Genomic DNA, 19,097 nt, shown 5'->3' on the forward strand with positions numbered 1-19,097 from the left:
GGACCGTGGCCAATATTGATGTGGGCAAATGGGACGCTCCCGTACTATAGCACCAATTGTTTGTAAATTGGATGACATTCATGCTTATTACTTCTAATTCAATATGTATTGTCACGCGTTTTTTTTACGTTCTGCCGTGCGGAATCGCGACGCGGATCAAAACGGTACGAAAGAGGAAGGGAGGATGGACATTCAATCTGGTGCCCCTCAAGTCATCGCTGAGTGATCAGCAGGATTTATCACGAAAGTTGGGCGCCAAACGCATACTTTCGTTGCGTCAAATCCAAACGCAAGGGTAACACTAAAATCCCGCTTCACGCCCTCGCGGAATAGTTAGCCGCCCGCTCCGATTTCGGTAGAGGAGCGGGACGATGTGCCGCAGGCGAACGTTCGTTTACACGAAACAACACAAAATAAATGTACGCTCCTTCTTCTTATAAATCAAAGTAACAGCACGTTTATTCCGAAGAGGGGAATTAAACAAAAATAAGTGATAATGAAAGGAAATGAAGTATGACAGAAATTTCGCTTAGCGCGCGACACGGAACTTGCGAGAGAAAAATTGAAATACTTGAAAGCAGAAATTAACGTGAAAATAACCGAATTTGCTAGAAAGCGCGAACGAAATAAAATACCACAGGAAAAGACGCAAAAATAACAGTAAGTTAGACAAAGACGCGAAGTCTGAAGACGACGACAAGACACGAGACGGCACGCAACGCTAGAGCGCAAATGCAGCGATCACAACGCAAACGAAATTACAGTGAGACGACGACGCGACATTCACGAAACAGAATTGACGGAAATTACAATGACACAAAACTTGGGAGGAGCCGGAGCCTCACGCATAATCCTACTAACCGCGGCGCGAATACTCGACGCGTGCAACGCGATTCGGTGAGCATGCGCCTCGCGCGTGCAACGGTATGGTGGTCGCGTTATCGGCCTTCTTCGTCAAACGGCTGCTCTTCTCGCTACTACCCTCGGCAAGCGCGTTTCACACACATAACTCTACGATACGCGAATCTTAGCCTCCACGAGTCCTTGACGGCCCGCTGCGCATGGGAGTCGTTAGCTCGTTTTAACACTAATAAGTACGCCCTCGCGCACTATACTACACTAAAGAGCTCGATCCCAGAACGCCATCGCGATTCATCGACTCACGAGTGGCTTTACAGGATTACACACGCGTTACGGGCAACCTCACCGTTACGGGTTTCCTTGTCCCTTTGCGTCCTCTCCAAGGCCCTCGCTCCACACGGGACGCTCGTCCTTCGCTCGTCACGACAAGAATTTGAGGACGGCCGGTTGCCGATACGCTATACAGAACAGCTGATGCGGAAGTAAGCAATCGAGACGTGAGGTGCTCGATCGCAAGTCGATGTGTTCCCCACGCAGGGGGTGCGCTACCCGGCTGCGCGTGGCGTCAGCCAATAGGGGTTACGCGTTATGCGTTTCGCGACAGCTCGCTCTCAATGACGTACACGACCCAATTTCGCGAGGCGTCCTTCGATCGCGAGGCCCTTGATCCTCCTCGCTTGTAGGCGGCCTTCCGGTTAGTCTAATCTTCCCGGGGCCGATACGGGAGGCTGATTTTAGCTGAAGGGTCCTCCGCTGCTGCTGGCCTCGTCGGCTTTTCTGCTGTGACGCCTCATCTAGTTTTCTGCCGTGCCGCTTGCCTCGCGGCTCCCGCTGGAATCCCATGCCCCCGCGATAATTGTCTTATGCTTCGGCTCTGTCCTCTATTTTCCGTTGCTCCGCCAAGGCTGAATTTTTAGTCATGTGCGGTGTTCTTCGGTATTTTCGCCGAGTGAAGCGCCCGATACGCAAAATACAAAAAGAAATATAATTAGAATTTGCAAATAATATCGCTAATGTGGCCCGCCGAGGATTGCGATACGTTCCCTGCAACTCCCGGCCATTCTCGCTAGCGCGAGCTCGGGCGATCTACAAGATGTCTTATGCAACAGTTTGAGATATCTTTTAGATATCTGGCGATGTCTGAAAGATATCTTAAAGAAATTTTAAAGATATCTAAAAGATGTCTTTTAGAAATTCAAAATATCTATATGAGACATCTTAAAGATGTCCTTTATACGTCTTGAAGATTCTTCCTAGAATTCTTTTAGAGATTTATTAAGGTTTATACATTTATGCGGAGGCTTAGAGAGCTTTCTTCGAAAAGAGGTACGAAGACCCGTGGAATTCTCTCCATCAAGATACCAAAATCTATTACGTACGGTTGAGAGCTTACTATAATTGCTATTGTAGGGTAATCCATCACCGTAGGTGATCTTCTTATCTAGCTCTCAGAATGTAAATTACATCACGAGAAAGGCAGCATAGCGTCGTCGTCTGCGGATGCTACACGTGTGTACACATTGTATTGCAGCGGATGTTTCACCGCCACATGAACTACTAAATTATGATTTAAAATGTCTTTTTTAAACGTTGAGTAATAAATATATAAAGACGTTTAGATCTCTTAAAACAATTCTAGAACTGGTCTTCAAGATCTAATTCGAAAATTTTTAAACATCTTTTACGATGTTTCTTAGATGTCTTTTAGATATCTGTAACAGCCGTGTTTCCCTGCGCGGGCAAGTTTATCGGGAACTAGGGCAGGAAAGGCCGCAGAAACAGCGAAAAGCGTACGTTCTAATAATAATTAAGTATATTTTGTGTCGAAAGGTATCTGTACATCTATTTACAATTATTTACAGTGTACCGCGGCGGGATATTCCTTGCGGCGGTGCGCGCGTGCTCGCGGCGTCAGCTGTGCGGTCGGGCGAGCTTGACGAGACGCGGTGGCGGCGGGGTCTCGAGGTGAGCGCGTGATCGTTTTCGGGCCGTTGTGGTGCGCGGCGCGCGTGATTGCGTTTCTCGGAAAACGGGTAGGGTTTTGCCGAATTGGTCACGGTATCCCGAGAAGACTCGGGCGAGGCGGAGAACACTCTACCCCGTTTGTTATATACCGTGTCAGGAGAGGATGGAACCGGCGGCCAAGAACCCTTGGCGAAGGCGGAGAACACTCCACCCTCGACTTTGCTGGTTCGGAGTCTAGGACGTGTTTTCTTCTTCGCGAACGTAGCCGAGAACTCTCGGCTAAGGCGGAGCACGCTCTACCCTAATCTGCGTTCGCTCTTCTCGTGGTGTCCGAGCGGATCGGGAAAAGCTCGGGCACCGGATAAACGAGAAGTGACTGTTCCTCCGTCGAGGCGATCTTTTATACCGCTCTCGGCGGAGGTTCGTGGACCCTCGGGGGTCTTCGGGCTTCTCCGTCCTCCACCTTTCGCCGAGCGGGATGCTGGCGGGAGGATCGAGATCGTCGAGACGGTCGTTGTCTCGGTCGTCTACTCTTAAGATTTATTATTGGGCCGATGCCCATATCGCGGTCTGGCGGGTAGTCGGTCAGACCGGCCGCGGTCGTTGGTCACCGAAAAAAAAGGCGGTTTGTTACACCACCCCTCTCTCAAGATAGCACCTGAATTTGAGGTGCTTTTTACTGCCTCTCAGTTGGGGGGTAAGATTTTTCTTTGCAGGACCGCAGTCGTCCGCAGCTGTCGAAGCGCAAGTGCCATCGTCGATTGCCTAGCCGGGCCTTGTATTGCCGGCTCACGTGCACCGAGAAGTGAGGAACGTCCACGACGGTCTCGGGCTCTACCTCTACGGGTATCGGCGGTGGCGGTGCCGGTCCGTACACTCGGATGGGCTCCAGGGTCGGCCGTTGTTCTCCGGTTGCTGCTGGCTGCGGTGTGGCCAGTTTTGGTCGTGGTGGCCTGGTGGGCGGTGGCTGGAGCATCCAGGCGTTCTTGGTCTGGTTCCGCCGGTCGGAGGGCTGAATGAGCCGTCCGTTCCGATGTCCGACAAGGGCTACTCTGGCCGCTGGTCGTGCCGTTGTTGTTGGCTGCTCGGGAGCGACAGCTGGTCGCTCGAAGCCCGGCTGTGTTGGGTCGTATTCCTCGTCATCGTTGAGATAGGCGTTGATGGCTTCCAAGATCTCGTCGTGCGCCATGGTCGGAACGCGAGTGAGGCAGAGATTTTCGAATTTCTGGCTGGTGCCTCACAATTGCCCTCCCCTCCTGAGGCCCGTTTGTTGTGTTTTGGTGGATTCTTTAACGTTCGTCGTCCGTGTTTTCATCTCCACCGCTGGAGTGCGGATGGGAATCGGTGGCCTTCAGGTCCTGTACGTGTGTGTGTCGATACCATTTTCCCCCTTTACTGCGTAGGTCGACAATTACGGGTGAGATAATGCGGCGGACCTCTAAGGGTCCGATAAATTTTGGGGCTAATTTCGCATTGAAGGCCTCGGCGCGCTTTGAGAGGGGGTGGTCGCGCTTCCATACCCATTCCCCTAGTTTTGGTTGCCAATTGCGGCGGCGCAAGTTATAATATTTTTCCTGCCGCTGAAAGGCACGCGCGTTCTGTATGCGTACGAATTCGTGTGTTTCTCGGAGTCGTTTTTGCAGCGCGTGAGGACGTGGCCGTTCGGTTTCGGTGGGGGGCTCGGTCGGCCGCCTAAGCTCGCGCCCGTACATGAGATACGCCGGTGTATACCCGGTGGCGTCATGCTTTGCGGTATTGTATGCGAATTGGAGTTCACCAAAATGCTCGTCCCAAGCGCGGTGATTTCGCCGGACGTACTGTGAGATCATTGTTTTCAGGACCCGGTTGGTTCTCTCGACGGGATTGCAGTGGGGCGCATAGGCCGGCGTAAGGCGGTGACGGATGCCGTTTCCGGCAAGTAGGTCTTTGAGTTGGGATGACCGCAGCTGGGTGCCGTTGTCCGACAGTATTTCTTCCGAACACCCGTGTTGTAATATGACTGCCCCCGTAAGTTTTTCTACTACGTTTTTCGCGGTCGCGCGTCGCAGTGTGCGAGCTTCTAACCATTTTGTAAATCGATCCTGCATTGTTAGGATCCACGTATGTCCCCTCGTAGTACGTGGCAAGGGTCCGACCAGGTCTATGGCTACTTGTTGCCATGGCCTGGTGACGGCGGTGGGGTGCAGGAAACCTGCGGGTCGTACCTGGGCAGGTTTGTGCGCGAGGCACTCGGGGCACCGACGTACGTAACGCGCGATCTCGCCGAACATGCCGGGCCAATAGTAAAACTCCGCGATACGGGTAATAGTTTTCGCGATGCCGAGGTGCCCCGCGGTCGGCTGGTCGTGGTATCGGTGCAGGAGTTCCTCGCGTTTCCCGGCCGGTACGCACTCTTTCCACTGCGTCTCCGGGGGCGTGTCTCGGAAGTCTAGCGTGTGCAGGACATGCCTCCGAAGTCGGCCCCCTTCGATCCGGAAGTCGGGTGCATCTTGGGGTGTTTGCTTGACTGTTTGCCACATGCGCCGGTACCACGGACATTTTGGGAGGACGATGGCGCTTACGGTGGTCTGGCGGGAGAGCGCGTCGGCTACTCGGTTTAGGGATCCTTTACGATACTGTACTTCGAAGCTGAATTGCTGGAGCTCGAAAGCCCATCGGCCGAGTCGCCCAGCCGGTGAGTCGAGCGTCCTCAGCCAGCGTAGTGACTGGTGGTCTGTAACGACCTTGAAGTGGTATCCTTCGAGGTAGCAGCGCATGCGTCTTATGCCCCATACGACCGCGAGGCACTCGAGCTCGGTGGCACTATAATTACGTTCAGCCGCGTTGAGGGTCCGGCTGGCGTATGCGATCACCCGTTCTCCCTCGGGAAAGTTCTGCGTGAGGACCGCGCCCAAACCCGACGCGCTCGCATCCGTTTGCAATACGAACTGACGGGTAAAATCGGGACAGGCTAATATCGGCGCGGTGGTCAACGTGCGTTTTAATTCGTTAAAGGCGGTATCTTGTTCGGTTCCCCATTGCCACGATGCCTTTTTACGTGTCAATGCGGTTAACGGGGCGGCGATCGTGGCGAAGTCTTTGATGAAGCGCCGGTACCACGAGGCGATTCCGAGAAATTGCCGTACTTGCCGGACGGTTTTCGGAGGTTCCCATCGAGTGATCGCGTCGGTCTTCTCGGGATCGGTTCGTATCCCGTCGCGGTCAACCACGTGTCCGAGGTACGTCAGTCGATTTACGCCAAACTTGCATTTCGCGGGGTTTAGTCGGAGGCGGGCCTCGCGCAGTCGCCGGAATACCTCGTGCAGCGTTTGTAGGTGTTCAGCAAATGAGTCGTTGACGATTATAATATCGTCCAGGTATACAAATACGTGCGGCTCGAGTTCGGGCCCCAGAACCGCGTCCAGCAAGCGCTGAAATGTCGCGGGAGCGGAGTGTAGCCCGAACGGCATTACCCGGAATTGTAAGAGTCCCTTTCCCGGCACGGTAAATGCAGTGATCGGCCGACTGGCGGGATCGAGCGGCACCTGCCAGTACCCGTTTTTTAGGTCTATCGTTGTTAGGTATCGAGCCCCGCGCAATTTGTCCAGTGTCGCGGAAATCTGTGGTAGCGGGTACGCGTCGGCTTCGGTTACTTCGTTCACTCGGCGGAAGTCCACGCAGAACCGCGGCTTTCCGTCCTTCTTTCGCACGATGACGATAGGCGAGCTCCAGGGGCTACGCGAGGGCTCTATAACTCCTTCCCGTAGCATTTCTTCTACTTCGGCGTCGATGATCGATTGCATAGCCGGGTTGCGTGGTCGGTACCGTTGTTTTATTGGCGGATGATCTTTTACGCGTATCGTATGCTGAACGCGGTCGGTAGGTCCGTGTACGTCCTCGAACAATGGCAGTTCGGTATCCAAAAACTCCCGCAGCTGCCCTTCTTCGGTAGGCGTAAGGTCGCGGCAATTAGACGCGGAGAGAAGCTTCGGTGAGACCGCGGCGGCGCGCCGTATCGGTGGCGGAGGAATCGCCTGGCGCAGGCGGGCCCAGAGGTCGACGCCGATTAGAACTTCGGCGTCGAGTCCAGGCATAATCTGGAGGTCGTGCAGGATCACTCGACCGTTTACTGCGATCGGTAGGGTCATGTACCCGACAATCTCGGTGCTCGACCCGTCCGCCAGGTGTACTCGACCGGCGGCGGTTTTCGCTGTCAGCCCGGTGTTTCGTAGTTGCGCGGCGGTATGGGAGCTCACGAACGATGCCTCAGATCCGGTGTCCAGTAACGCGAGAAAAGCCCGACCGCGTATTCGAATCGGTAGGTGCGGCCGCGGTTTATAGACTATTCGGAGGGACGGGGCGCGGTCGCGCTTTCCTCGGCCCTGGCGGCGTTTCCCGGCGGGGGGTGGCAATCCCTCGTAAAGACGCCATCCCTGCCGCATTGCGAGCAGAATTTTTTCGGTATACGGCGGCAATCAAACCGAGTGTGCCCCCGCTGCTTGCAGCGCCAGCAGCACTCGGTTTTGTCATATGTGGTGGCGGCGGTCACGGGGCTCCGCGGTGTCGCTTGCCGCGATCGGCATTGCTCGTCTAGTACCTCGAAGTCTTCCGCGTGCCGTAATAATTCATTTACGCGGACGATACCGTCGCGGCGCACGTATAGCTTATACCGTGGCTCCATATTCTCGTACAATATGTCCAGCTGGTCGACGACCGTATACCCCCCCCGCGCGTCGCATCATTGTTAATATTTCAGTGGCGTATTTACGGTATTTCTCCCCGGGTTTTTGCATTCGCGCCTGGATTTCGCGACGGAGCTGCGTGAGGTAGCGGCGTGGCAAATAATATTCGCGGAATTCAGTTATAAATTCATCCCACCTTTCCCAGTTTTGGCGGTTATTTCGGAACCACAGGAGGGCCTCCCCTTTCAATAATTCGGGGAGCCCTCGTAGCAGTTGCTGGTCGCTGTACCCGTACTCTGTTTTTAACTCTTCTACTCGCTCTAGGAATGACATCGGGTCCTTGCCCTCGAAGTGGCATCCCCATTTTCGAATTTGATTCATGGCTTTTGCCTGTGATTCCGCGGGGGGGTCTTCTTCGGGGGGAATTACCGTGACGTGCGGTACGTCCGAAGATGGTCCCGGGGGGACGGACATATTGGTGAATCTCTCGGGGTGGAGTGTCACGAATTGGCTTAATCGGCGTCGTAGGTCATCTAACGTTCCGTGTGTTTCCAGGCCGGTTTTCGCGAGTATATCTTTTAATTCGTCTTTGGACGCGTTATATATCCACTGCTTCGGCATCGAGTGGCAGGAGCGTAGTACGACGGTTTCGCTGCTTCCCGGTACGTTTCTATCGGTCCCTGTTCGGGCGCCAAATTGTAACAGCCGTGTTTCCCTGCGCGGGCAAGTTTATCGGGAACTAGGGCAGGAAAGGCCGCAGAAACAGCGAAAAGCGTACGTTCTAATAATAATTAAGTATATTTTGTGTCGAAAGGTATCTGTACATCTATTTACAATTATTTACAGTGTACCGCGGCGGGATATTCCTTGCGGCGGTGCGCGCGTGCTCGCGGCGTCAGCTGTGCGGTCGGGCGAGCTTGACGAGACGCGGTGGCGGCGGGGTCTCGAGGTGAGCGCGTGATCGTTTTCGGGCCGTTGTGGTGCGCGGCGCGCGTGATTGCGTTTCTCGGAAAACGGGTAGGGTTTTGCCGAATTGGTCACGGTATCCCGAGAAGACTCGGGCGAGGCGGAGAACACTCTACCCCGTTTGTTATATACCGTGTCAGGAGAGGATGGAACCGGCGGCCAAGAACCCTTGGCTAAGGCGGAGCACGCTCTACCCTAATCTGCGTTCGCTCTTCTCGTGGTGTCCGAGCGGATCGGGAAAAGCTCGGGCACCGGATAAACGAGAAGTGACTGTTCCTCCGTCGAGGCGATCTTTTATACCGCTCTCGGCGGAGGTTCGTGGACCCTCGGGGGTCTTCGGGCTTCTCCGTCCTCCACCTTTCGCCGAGCGGGATGCTGGCGGGAGGATCGAGATCGTCGAGACGGTCGTTGTCTCGGTCGTCTACTCTTAAGATTTATTATTGGGCCGATGCCCATATCGCGGTCTGGCGGGTAGTCGGTCAGACCGGCCGCGGTCGTTGGTCACCGAAAAAAAAGGCGGTTTGTTACATATCTTTTAGAAATTCTATGAAGATATCATCAACAAAATCTTCTTAGATATCTTTTAGATATTTTTAGAAATGTCTTGAAGACATCTTGAATAAAATGTCTTTTCGATTTCTACAAGATATCAATGTTTACTGGGATGTTTGTATCAGATGTATATAAAGTTTATCAGTATATCGATTACACAGGCACACAAAAAAACAGTGGTTGGTCCGGCGGACTAGACTAGTCAATCCTTATGTAATTCGACCCGCTGAATCCGAATCTTAGGTCAGAATTGCAAAGTTAGCTTGTATTTTCTAACCTCAAAAAAAATTTTTTTTAAATGTTGGTCCGGAGGGTCAGACTAGTCAACTTTTATGTATTTTAACCCGCTAAATTCGAATCCAAGGTCAGAATTGCAAAGTTAGCTCGCATTTCCTAACCTAAAAAAAAATTTTTTTTTAAATGTTGGTCCGGCAGACCAGACCAGTCTATCCTTATGTATTTTGACTCGCTGAATTCAAATCCCAGGTCAGAATTTTTGAATTGGCTCATTTTTTCCTAACCTCAAAAAAAATTTTTTTTATAATGTTAGTCCAGCGGACCCAAATAGTCTAACATCATGTATTTTGACCCGCTGAATCCAAATTCAAGGTTAGAATTGCTGAATTGGCTCATTTTTTTCTAACCTCAAAAACAATTTTTTTCATCATAGCGCGGAGTGCGTGTAGCGTGAATCTGAAAATTCACTAAAAGACGAGATTAGATGAGGTGAACCAGAAAACGATCAACTCACATGTCACAACTTCACATGAACTTTATTTAATATATCGCTGTTCACTTTCACAAAATACAATGTAGTGCGCGCGTGCGGAACTGAGAGAGGAAACCAGATAATGCTCTATGCGAAGGCGACGAAACGATCGGAAATCTTCTTCCCTGCATGCGCATAGTCTGCCGAGGATAAAGGCGCGACGGAAATTTTGCTTAGCGTTGAGATGCACGCTATGTCGCGACGGAAATCTTGATATCGCGATCGACGAATATCTTGCCGCGCGGCAGACGTGCAGTCGCGAGCGCGAAGTCGTCGGCCGATTAGTGGGACGGGCGTACTGGAGCTATCACGACCCTCGTCTCAGTCCGCGATTAAGCGCAATAAGTTTGACAAAATACGATAAATTGATGTAGACGTTAATTTCGATGTGTTTCGATGCACAAGTCGCAATCCCGTTATAAAATAAGAAAGACGCGGGATCGTTAACGTAAGCAGATCGAAAACTGGGCGAAGCGCGAAGGGTGAGCTTGGTGGGCGGTAGCAAGCGCAAGACTGAAGCCGGATGATTGCTCCGGAAAGTTGAGCGCCTCATCACCATCCGATTAAATGCGTAGCGATCACCCGTCACGCAGCTGATCTGCGGAGGATCACGCGGTCCTCCACCGAGGAGCGTGAAGCTCAGAAATTGCGGTTCGAGACGGCCAGCGTGATACTATTGTTTCCCCGCTCGCCCGCTGCCAAAATCTGTTGATACGCTGTATCATCAGTGAGCGTTGCAAGCTAAAGAGAAGGTTAGAGACAACGATTTAAGTGAACCTGGAAAATTTGAATGGAAATCCAAATCTCGAACAGTACTCTACACAAAATGTGAAGCTGCAGAGAAGCTTATAGAACATTTGAAATGTACAACACACTAACAAAAATCTGGACTCAATAATAATTTCTTAATCAGACTTATAAATTAAAAAAAACTGTTGTCATGTGCTCGAAAAAAAATTTATACTTCTTTAAAAAACATTACAAAATTTTATCGATTAAAACCGAAATAACAATCAAATTTTATTTTGTCTTTATATTTTTATTTAAAAATTAAATAACTAGGAAATTTATATTTTTATTAAAATTAAACCCTATGATAGACTTATAATACACATATAATACACAGAGAAAACTTTATAGTAAAAATTATTATGGTAAGTAGTAAATGTGGAACAAGGAGGAATTATGGAAACTTTTATTAAGTTTTTTATCAAATTACGATAGTATTTACACCACTCATATGGTATAATTCTTTGAAATTTTTTCTTACAGTTCGTGGTTACCATCGTAAATGATAAATCATACATAATTTTTCTATAAAATTTTCTCCGTGTAAATTTACAAATATATGAATTTATAAAATGTCTGAAAGCGCTTATAAACAATATTTATTCAAGTCAAGAAACTTTTAGTGTGTAATTTCTATGTTTGTGTGTGTACATACAATCGCAAGCTAAAGAATAATCGTTTTCTCCTGGATTAATTTTATTAAAAATATAAATTTCCTAGTTATTTAATTTTTAATTAAGAATATAAAGATAAAACGAAAATTTTATTTGGTTGTTATTTCGATTTTAGCCGATAAAATTTTGTAATGTTTTTTGAAGTATAAATTTTCTTTTCGAGCACATAACAACAATTTTTTTTAATTTATAATGACAAATTACGACGTTTAAGACTATCATCAAAAATATATCTTTTATTAAAAATAATCGTTATTTATTTAAAAATGTTTCGCCCGTTTGAAAATAAAAATATTATCTGAAGAATCGAGAATTATTATTGAGAGAGTTAGGTAGAGAATTCGACATCGTCGGTACGACAATGGACACCATTATTTGCCTATTTCTTATGCTTGTTGTTGTGAACGCAAATCATTATGTTCGCCTTTTATTGGCTGTTACCATATCGCCTGATACCAGCTCTCTGATTTTCGTAAACGAAATTTTAGAAAGATGTTTGTGAGTCAGTCCGCTTTCGAACCGTGACCGAAACACACATAGTTCGCGAGAGCATCTTGTAATCTCATGAAATTATATTGACTTTAGTTGTGCTGTTAAAATTTGTCTTCGTCAGTCGAGCATTACTTATTTAGCCTCTCCTTTCATTGGCGGTGAAAATACGCGAAGTTAATTGAGTAAAGGAGACCGACATCATTTTTCTAGTTATTGAATAAAACGGTAACACAAAATTTTGGTCCTTCGAGCTGGATCCTTTGGCTATAATTAATAGTGTGAGAGAAGTATTAGCTCGGACGACATTTAGCAAGTGCTAATTGAATTAATAAACTGTGTTCGGCTGGTTACTGGACATACTGAATTAATATTAAATATTAAATATTAATTTCGATCGAATCTATGATCGGTGTACGTAGAGTTCAAGTGAGACAAGGACAGTGCGCTGTTTACGTGAGTCGCGACGGAAGAAATAACTTTCTCGCATCCGTGCCAGTATACCCGCTTATTGTATTCTAAGCGAGCCGATTGTGAGTGTCTTTACCGCGTATGTGAGTGGTGGCTTTCACGCGATATACCGAATGTTCAAGTTTACTTTATTTCACTTATTGAGCTCGGGGCGTCTGTGGATTAAAGCCACCAGCGAGCCATTAGTCATTATAATGGCAGATGCTATTGTAGTACAACGTACACATTTTGAAGTAGTTCATTGTGCGCGTAAAAATTTGGCACGCGTATTAAAGCAACCCGCTAATCACTCACTACTGCAGTCGCGCATTGAGAGTCTTCGAAAAACGTGGACGAAGGCTGAAGCATTGCACAAGGAGATCGGTAAAGCCTTTATTGGCAAGACCCGGGACACTTTCGAATATTTCAAGGATGATGAGTTTGCTGCTTTTTTCGAGGTCAGCGACACCTTACATGTGGCATTATCAGGCGCGTTGCCCGTTCCTGCGGGAGATGCCTTCACGAACATACGGGACAATACCGGAATGGATCAACTTCTTCGTAACCACTAGCCACGCATCTCGCTGCCGCGCTTCAGCGGATCTCTACTTGATTGGAAGAGTTTCAGGGATCTCTTCACGTCATTAGTTATCGGGGGTTTATTATTTTACTCGGGGGTTTATTATTTACATTAGTTATACTTTCAACTAAATAACGTTGAAAAGCTACATTATTTAAAATCCTGCCTTGCCGATGAGGCCTATGCTTGTGTTAAAAACGTTTCTATTACCGACGCTAATTTTGATTCGACATGGTCTGTGTAGCGCAAATGTTACGGGTGACACATGGGCAGGCTCCGGTCTCCATATGCAGTCTTGGTGGCGTTATTTGCGGACAAAGTAATTATGCTATTTTTATTACTATACGACCACGTCTTAGCGACACGCCGCGAATCCCGGTTAATGCACTCATTATTAATTCGTTAACGGCATATGCCCCGCGAGTTCAAATTAGACCTCAATTGTGGCGACACATAGATAGACTGGAGCTTGCTGACAATGATCCGACGTCAGCACATCGCATCGATATTATTCTCGGCGCGGATGTGTGTAGTAAAGTTATGCTTACTGGTATTCGTAAAGACAGACCGGGTGAACCAGTGGTTCAACAAACAGTATTTGGCTGGATATTACATAGTCCTTTAACAACCATTAATTCCAATGTACCTGCGGATTCATTTGTATCGTTGCATGTGATTTATTGCAATCGCTGCAAAAATTTTGGGAACTCGACGAAATAGCGGAGCTCGTGCCTTTGACGCCAGAGGAACAGAAATGTGAATGTCATTTGAAGGATACGGTTAAACGTAACGCCGATGGGCGATATATCGTGCGACTGCCGTTCAAAACGGAGCTTCCAAACATCGGTGATTCGCTTGTTATTGCACAGTCTTGTTACCGTAAATTACATAAACGATTGTTACGAGATAATTTTCTAGCCGAAAGTTATAACTGTTTTCTATCGGAATACTTGGCGTTGCGGTACATGAGCCCTGCTACTTCTGAGATGTGTAAAGCTGAGCCAAGGTGTTTTCTTCTACATCATCCGGTCTTTAAAGATTCCACTTATCATCAAGATACGAAAGTATTTAATGCGTCGTGCATCACGTCTAACGGAAAGTCATTAAATGACAATTTAATGGTCGGGCCTAAGTTACATCATGACTTAGCCTCCATCATCTTACGTTGGCGGATGCACAGATTCGTTTGTACTGCGGACATCGAGAAAATGTTTAGGCAGATCTTGGTGGATGAAAGGGATACGACTTATCAATGTATGCTTTGGCAGGCTCCGGGGGAGACTCAACTACACCCCTTTCGCCTCCATATAGTGACGTATGGAACGGCGCCTGCTTTATTCTTAGCGATGCGAGTATTACACCAATTAGTTACTGACGAGGGAAAACAGTATCCTCAGGGTGCCTTAACATTATTAAATAATATATATGTGGATGATGTGTTGTTCGGGGCAGATTCCATATCTCAGTGTCGGGTAATTCGCGATAAGCTGAATTCATTACTTAATGCTGGCTGTTTTCGGCTGCAAAAATGGGCGTCTAACTCTCGCGACCTGCTAGCCGATTTGCCTCAGTCCGACTGAGAGAAGCTTCTCCTGAGAGAACGCTAAAACAGAACGACGGCATGAAAATTTTGGGCATTAAATGGCTGCCGACTAGCAATTCCTTTCATTATCAAATAAAGATAGAAGTCTCTTCCTACCCAACAAAATGGCAGGTCTTATCATTCATCTCCAAATTGTTTGATCCACTTGGTCGGATATCGCCAATAATAATTACTGCGAAGATATTTCTTCAACAGCTTTGGCGAGAGAAAATAGATTGGGACGATCCTCTTCCGGATACATTGCGGTGGCAATAGAACTCATATTCATCCCAATTGCAAGCGGTGGATACTATTAAAATAAACCGATGGGTGTTCGTTACACCGGAATGTCGTTCTTGTCAATTACATAAGTTTGCCGATGCATCTAGCTACGCTTACGCTGCTGTAATCTATTTACGCGTTGAGACCCCTAACGGAATAAAGGTATCTCTCATTGCCTCAAAGACTAAAGTAGCTCCCGTGAAAACGCTTTCTATCCCGCGATTAGAGTTATGTACGGAGTATTATCGAAGCTGAGCAGTGTTGTAATTTCAAGCTTTAAATTGCATGAACTGCCTTTAATTTGGTCAGATTCTTTGATCACATTACATTGATTAAATCAACATCCTTCACGTTGGAAGGTTTTTGTTGCCAACAGAGTGGCTAAAATTTTCACTCGTATTCCGCAAGCACAATGGCGCTATGTACCCACCTCTCAAAATCCTGCTGATATTGCTTCACGCGGTATGGATGCTTGTTCTTTGCAGCAGAGCTCACTTTGGTGGAATGGTCCTGATTGGCTGTCTCAAGTGGAGGACACGTGGCCCATTAATTCCATAATTTCGTCACCGTTAGAAGATTTGGAGGAAAGGACATGTGGTAATTTGGCCATAACAAAGGAGACGGCTGAGTGGAGCTTGATATCGCGCTTTTCTTCATGGCCACGGTTGTTACGAGTTACAGCACTGTACAGCACAGGTACTTCGATATGTCTCTCGCCTAAAACAAGGAAGGCAATCGACTGCCCTTCTGGTTCCTGAGGGGCACGAAATGCGCAAAACTTGTTTATTCCTAGTTTGCTATACACAAAGCCGCTGTTTTGACCCTGAAGTTGCCCTCCTAATTAAGGGCGGTTCTTTAAAGAGTTCGTGTAAAACTTATAAGTTAAGCCCATTTTTAGTGGCCGACGGAATCTTACGCATGGGAGGTCGCTTGCAACAAAGTCCCCTCTCGTTTTCTGCTAAACACCATATTCTGCTTGCGGAACATACTATCACTCAATTGATTACACAGATCTGCGAGGTTTTGTTATTGAGCAGCAGAGGGTCATTTCCGAAGTAATTTTTCGCGTAGAATCCGAATCCGAGCTCAGAATTAGCCCATCACGCCAGGATTTTGAGATATTTGGGGTTATATACACGAAAAATGGCTATTTTGGCTGTTTTTGAGGTTAGATACAGGCTGTACAAAATTTTTTGAATTTTTTTTATCAATTCCATCATTTAGTACTATCTTTTCCCTTCAAAATGAGCTCTTGAATGATGCAGTACGATGTTTTTTTCAAAAGTTATGGCCGTTTTAAGATGACACAAATTCAAATTGCAAATATACTCGTCTGCCACATTAGAACAGTCACCTTCAATTTTTGAAATCTGACCTAATATTGTTGATCAGCGACCTCAAAACCCCCCTATACCAAATTTAGCGCGGATTGGTTGATTTTCAAAATCCTCGTACTACGAATCAAATATGGCGGACGTGTCATCTTAAAATGGCCATAACTTTTGAAAGAAACATCGTACGACACCATTCGAGAGGTCATTTTGAAGGGGATGAATAGTACTAAATGATGGAATTGGTAGAAAAAATTCAAAAAATTTTGTACAGCCTGTATCTAACCTTAAAAACAGCAAAAATAGCAATTTTTCGTGTAAATAACCTCAAATATCTCAAAATCCTGACGTGATGGGCCAATTCTGAGCTCGGATTCGGATTCTACGCAAAAAATTACTTTGGAAATGATCCTCTGGTCCCAAATGAGAAGCTGGCCAAAAACAATCCCATTATTCGCAGATCTGTGTTATTAGACAAGCTCATCTAAGAACGTTACATGGCGGTCCTCAGTTAACCCTGCGTATTCTACGAGAGACTTACTGGATTTTAGGTGCTAGAAAACTTGTTCGCAAATTACATGCAAAATGTGTTGTTTGCATTCGACAACGAGCGACCCCCTTGCATCAACAAATGGGCAACTTGCTCTTTTTTCGCACTAATCCTACTCGTCCCTATGAACAAGTGGATTATGCTGGACCTATATCAATACATTCTCTTTCAGATAGAGGAAGTCAAAGCTATAAAGCATATATAACCCTTTTTATATACTTAGTCACCGAGCTATCCATCTGGAACTGGTCAGCAATTATTCGGCCGCCTTTCTGGCTACGTTTCAGAGATTCTGTTCTCGACGTGGTATTTCCACATGGGTGGCACTCACTTAAACACGGTTCAAATGGACATGGTGCATTTGCACACGGTGTATTTGCACATTGTGCATTTGGACACAAAAGAAATTTTATTGCTTCACGATGGACTACGGATGAAATAACATGGAAGTTTATTCCACCCTCTTCTCATCACTTTCGAGGGATTTGGGAGGCGAAAGTCAAAAGTGTCAAGCATCACCTACGAAGAATAGTAGGCGATCATACCTTGACTATAGAGGAAATGGTGACGCTCCTATACCAAATCAAAGCATGTATTAACTCCCGCCCTCTTGCTCCGTTGTCGCTGGAACCGTTTGACTTCGAGTATTTGACATCGAGCCACTTCTTAATTGGCGCCTCTTTGATGGCGATACCTGAGCCTTCCTTATTGGATCTAAAAGAGAATCGCTTAAGTCGCTGACAACTTATTCAGCGCATGCGCGAAAGGTTCTGGCGATTATGGCATTCAGATTATCTACTGCAATTGCAGCAAAGGTACACTTGGTCAAAGCCATGTAAAAATATAGAAGTTGGTGAATTAGTCTTGCTACAAAATGAAAATTTGCCTCCTTCCAAATGGGATATGGGCCGTGTGGTTGAGTCTTACCCTGGAGGTGACGGCTTGGTTCGCGTGGTCGCCGTACGAACTGCCAACAGTATATTCAAACGTCCTATTACGAAATTATGCCGATTACCTATACAATTACCGCCGAAAGAGACTATCGAAAATGCAAATAACTAGTCAATCCATGTTTCATGGCGGGCGGTAATTGTACGGTCTCCCCTTTCGCTACTTGGTTGCCGCCTTGTATCTAGCTGTTAAATTTAGTTGTAAGTCGCGATTATTATTAACGTAGTGTATCTTGCGCGTACTAATCCTAAGTAGGTTATAATTTCGTTTGCAATCAAACGAAACGGGCGGTATGTTTCGGCCGTTTGAAAATAAGAATATTATCTGTAGATTCGAGAATTATTATTGAGAGAGTTGCGTAGAGAATTCGACATCGTCGGTACGACAATGGGCACCACTATTTGTCTATTTCTTATGCTTGTTGTTGTGAACGCAAATCATTGCGTTTGTCTCTTATTGGCTGTTACGATATCGCCCGATACCATTTCTCTTATTTTCGTAAACGAAATTTCGGAAACATGTTTGTGAGTCATTCCTATCTTGTAATCTCATGAAATTATATTGAATTTAGTTGTGCTATTAGAGTTTGTCTTCGTCAATCGAGCATTACTTATTTAGCCTCTCCCTTTATTGGCGGTGGAAATACACTGTGACGATTCGTCACTAGTCCCGGGCCGACCATCCGCCCTACTACGGGACTCGGCGTCTACGGACGCCCTCCCCGAAAGTCTAGAATTCCCCCACGGGAAACCATTCCCACCACGCAGCTAAGAGCGCGTGGGAATCGCCCCGGCGGCTATATAAGCGGGCGCGATCTAGATCAGACACCAGTCCCGTCCTGTCGACTGAGCAGGTCTCCAGGCCGCCCTGCCGCCCGGTTCTCGCCGGCATTCGGCTATCCTTGTTTCCGCCAACAGAGCAGGTCACCTGGCCGCCCTTCCGCCCGGTTCTCGCCGGTGACCACGCGTCACGACTGCGTTCTAAGGTGTTGTGCGCTAGCGCTCTCCCGTCCGGTTAACGTAACTAGGCTAAGCTATATATTTTGTATATGTATATCCCCGTAGAGTCTTCCTTGCTTAATTAACTTCGTGTTGTAACGGTTCGCCTTTCCCAAACGCCTCAAACAGGCTCGCCGGGTATCAGGATTCGAGAGAAGGGGGGAAACCAACTTGCGCACACCGATATTAAATTAAAGAACCTTTATTATAAACCTTAGCCTATCTTATACATTTCTTAGCCTACCTTATATATTACTTAGTCTACGGCGTAGTTAGTTCTACTTACTTGTTATCAAAGTTATTTAGGAAAAAAAGAATATACTTAAAAGCTTGCAGTTTTTAAATTTATATTACTTTTGATTACCAGTATTATATAGTTAAAACATTCTTAAATGAAAATTGTGATTTTCTATTTCTTACAAATTTTCTAAGGGGCTCTGAAACGAATTTCGCGTTTAGGAGTTCCGGTAAAATTTAGTGAGCTGCTCGATAGTGTAATTTCCCACACAGACAGATGATTCGTGAAATTAATATCGTATTACATCAATGTTGCCGCGCCGTTAATGTCCCTGCGCCTACTCGCCGCGACATGAAGATGAATTTCGATAAAAAGAAGGCGTTCTCAAAGCGTCCAACGACGCTTTTAC

This window comes from Monomorium pharaonis, chromosome 10, assembly GCF_013373865.1.
Source record: "Monomorium pharaonis isolate MP-MQ-018 chromosome 10, ASM1337386v2, whole genome shotgun sequence".
In the NCBI taxonomy this organism is placed as follows: Eukaryota; Metazoa; Arthropoda; class Insecta; order Hymenoptera; family Formicidae; genus Monomorium; species Monomorium pharaonis.